This window comes from Cylas formicarius, unplaced genomic scaffold, assembly GCF_029955315.1.
Source record: "Cylas formicarius isolate icCylForm1 unplaced genomic scaffold, icCylForm1.1 PGA_scaffold_128__1_contigs__length_12054, whole genome shotgun sequence".
In the NCBI taxonomy this organism is placed as follows: domain Eukaryota; kingdom Metazoa; phylum Arthropoda; class Insecta; order Coleoptera; family Brentidae; genus Cylas; species Cylas formicarius.
In genome coordinates, this window is record NW_026844224.1 from 1 (window position 1) to 4,131 (window position 4,131).

General features: G+C 26.5%; 1 pseudogene; it reads right to left on the minus strand.

The window, feature by feature from the left end:
• Positions 1-160: 160 nt before the first annotated feature.
• LOC132708498 (cytochrome c oxidase subunit 1-like) lies at positions 161-3,654 on the minus strand (annotated as a pseudogene).
• Between the last annotated feature and the right edge of the window lie 477 nt (positions 3,655-4,131).

A 4,131-nucleotide genomic window follows, 5' to 3' on the forward strand; every position in this document is an offset into this window, starting at 1 on the left:
ATCGATTAATGTTTTTATAGATAAAAAATTAATTAAGATTATTAATATTAAAATAACGATTATAATTATTAATGATAGATAAAAAATTATTATTATTATTTATACTAAAAATTTAGATTTTTTGATTGGAAGTCAAATATAATAATTTATATTATATAAATAAAATTATCTTCTTCATCAGTAAATAGATAAATATAAAAATAATCATACTACATCTACAAAGTGTCAATATCATGCGGCAGCTTCAAATCCAAAGTGATGAATTGAAGAAAAATGCCTAATAAATAGACGAATTATTATAATTAAGAGAAATGTAGTACCAACAATAACATGAAATCCATGAAATCCAGTTGCTATAAAAAAACAAGTTCCATAAATAGAATCTGAAATTGAAAACGAAGCTTCATAATATTCAAGAGCTTGAAGTAGAGTAAAGTAGATCCCTAGGCCAATAGTTCATATAAGTCTTTGAAGTGCTTGAGAATAGTTATTTTCTATTAATCTATGATGAGCCCAAGTTACTGTAATACCTGAAGATAACAAAATTAATGTATTTAATAAGGGGATATTTATAGGATTAAAAGTATTAATTGATTTAGGGGGTCATATTATTGCCAATTCAATATTAGGAGAAAGACTATTATGGAAAAATCTTCAAAAAAATGAAATAAAAAATAAAATTTCAGATGTAATAAATAAAATTATCCCTCATCGGAGCCCGGATGAAACTTTTAGAGAATGCAATCCTTGGAGGGTTCTTTCTCGTGTAATATCTCGTCATCATTGAAATAAAATTAATAGTATAGAAATTAATCTAAAAATCAATAGATCAATTTGATATAAGTGGAATCAAGAAATAAGCCCTATTAATAGATTTAATAAATTAAAAGAAATTAATAGTGGTCAAGGCCTTGGATTTACTAAATGAAAAGGATGATTTTGAGTTGTCATTAATGAATTTCTCTAGCATAAAGAGTAATAAGAATAGAAAATACATATGCTTGGATTAAGCTCACTGCAGATTCTAAAATTAGTAATAAAATTTGAATAAAAATCAAAACATTAATTGTTAGAAAATTTATATATTGACCTATATTTCCTAATAAGGTTAATAATAAATGGCCGGCAATTATATTAGCCGTTAAACGAATGGCTAATGTTATTGGGCGAATTAAATTTCTAATTAATTCAACAATTACTAAAAATGGCAATAAGAGAGCAGGGGCTCCCATGGGCACTAAATGAGCTAATATATTTATTGTATTAAAGGTAATGCCAAAGATTATAAAAGTTAGTCATAATCTTAAACTTAAACTTAAAGTAATAGGTATATGGCTGGTTCTAGTAAAAATGTAAGGGAATAATCCTATGAAATTATTTAGTATAATAAAAATAAAAATTCTTAATAAAATTAATGTTGATCTTTTTATATTTTGAGGAAGCAGGATTTTTAATTCTTTATGAATTCTTCTAGTAAGAATAATTCAAGATATATTATAACGAGAAGGAATAAATCAGAAAAAAGATGGTAATAGAATCAAACTTAATATAATTCTTAGCCAATTTAAGTTAAATAAATTTGTAGAAGGATCAAATGAAGAAAATAAATTTATTATCATTTTCAGTAAGTTTTAGGTAAATTTAAATTTTTAAAATAAATTTTATTATTAATTTTAGGCAAATAAATATAATAAGTTAAAATAATAATAATAATAAAAATTCTAATTGTGTAAATATATAAAAATGATCAACTTAAAGGAGCTATTTGTGGTATTAAAAACTAACGGGGCGCAGATATTTTTAACTTGACAAGTTAATGTTTTATAATAAAACTAAGTTTTTCATTAGAAGTAATTTTTTAGTTTACTATAAATTGATTTAAGAGATCAATGCTTAAAATTTCAGCCATCTAATGTTAATTATTTTTTAATCATTTAAGAAAAAAATTAGAAGAGATTCTTTCTACTACAATAGGTATAAACCTATGATTGGAACCGCAAATTTCGGAGCATTGACCAAAGAAAATTCCGGTTCGATTAATAAATATATTTGCTTGATTAAGACGTCCAGGAGTTGCATCAATTTTTAGCCCAGCTGAAGGTAAAGCTCATGAATGGATGACATCTTCTGAAGTAATTAATAGGCGAATGTAAGTGTTAAAAGGAATTACTATTCGATTATCAACATCTAATAATCGAAAGTTGAAGTTATTTTGTGGAATTATATAAGAGTCATAATTGAAATTTTGTAAATCTGAATATTCATATGTTCAGTATCATTGATGTCCGATAATTTTAATAGAAAGGGCAGGTTTATTTAGTTCATCTATAATATATAATAATCGCAGAGATGGCAAAGCAATTATAATTAAAATTATAATGGGTATAATAGTTCAAATTAGTTCTATAGTTTGGTTTTGTAAAAAGAATCGATGGTTAAATTTATTTAATAAGTAAGATAATATAATTTGACTAATTAAAATTGTAATGATAATTAAAATTATTAATCTATGATCATGGAAAAAAATTAATTGTTCTATTAAGGGTGAAGTACTGTCCTGTAATGTTAATGTTTTTCAAGTAGACAATTCTAAAAAAAGATAAACTTTATATTAAGAGCTTAAATCTTATGCACTATTCTGCCATTTTAGAATTTAGTAATTAAAGGGATTTCATTAAATCTATGTTCAGCGAGTGGTAGTGATCTTAATCATTCAATTGAAGAGGAAAAATTTAAAGTAGTTAATGTTTGTCGGCTAAGAATTAAACTTTCTCAAATAATATAAATAAAGAATATTAATCTTAGTGTAGAGATTAATCTACCGATTGAAGAAATGATATTTCATTTAGTAAAAGAATCTGGATAATCGGAATAACGGCGAGGTATTCCTCTTAATCCTAGAAAATGTTGAGGGAAGAAAGTTAAATTTACTCCAATAAATGTTACAATAAAATGTCTTTTTAAAAGTTTATTATTGAGAGTTAACCCAGTAAATAACGGGTATCAGTGAATAAATCCTGCAATAATTGCAAATACTGCCCCTATTGATAAAACATAATGAAAGTGGGCAACAACATAGTATGTATCATGAAGAATAATATCAATAGATGAGTTAGCTAGGACTACTCCAGTTAATCCGCCAATAGTAAATAAAAAAATGAAACCTAATGATCAAAGTGTAGTTGGTTCAAAATTTAATTTAGTTCCATAAAGTGTAGCTAATCATCTAAAAATTTTAATACCGGTTGGAATAGCAATAATTATAGTGGCAGAAGTAAAGTAGGCCCGAGTATCAACATCTATTCCGATAGTAAATATATGATGAGCCCAAACTAAAAATCCTAAAAGACCAATAGCTAATATTGCATAAATTATACCTAAAGTTCCAAAAGTTTCTTTTTTATTTCTTTCTTGAGAGACAATATGAGAAATTATTCCAAATCCTGGAAGAATTAAAATATAAACTTCGGGGTGTCCAAAAAATCAAAATAAATGTTGATATAAAATAGGGTCCCCCCCTCCGGCTGGATCGAAGAATGAGGTATTAATATTTCGATCAGTTAATAATAGTAATAGCTCCCGCAAGTACGGGAAGAGAAAGAAGAAGTAATAGAGCAGTAATACCGACAGCTCAAGAAAAAAGTGAAATTTGATCTATGGGTATATTATGAGGCCGTATATTAATAATTGTGGAAATAAAATTTGTTGCCCCTATAATTGAAGAGATTCCCGCTAAATGTAAGCTAAAAATTGCTAAGTCAACTGAACTTCCTCTATGAGCAATATTAGATGCTAGTGGAGGATAAACGGTTCATCCTGTTCCAGCGCCTTTTTCAATAATTCTTCTAATTAATAGAAAAGTTAAAGATGGCGGTAAAAGTCAAAAACTTATATTATTTATACGGGGAAAAGCTATATCAGGAGCACCGAGTATTAGAGGAACTAATCAATTGCCAAATCCTCCAATTATGATAGGTATAACTATAAAAAAAATTATAATAAATGCATGGGCTGTAACTATTACATTAAAAATTTGATCATCACCAATTAATGATTGAGGATTTCTTAGTTCAATTCGAATGATAAAACTTAGAGAAGTGCCCACTAATCCAGATCAAAGCCCTAAAATAA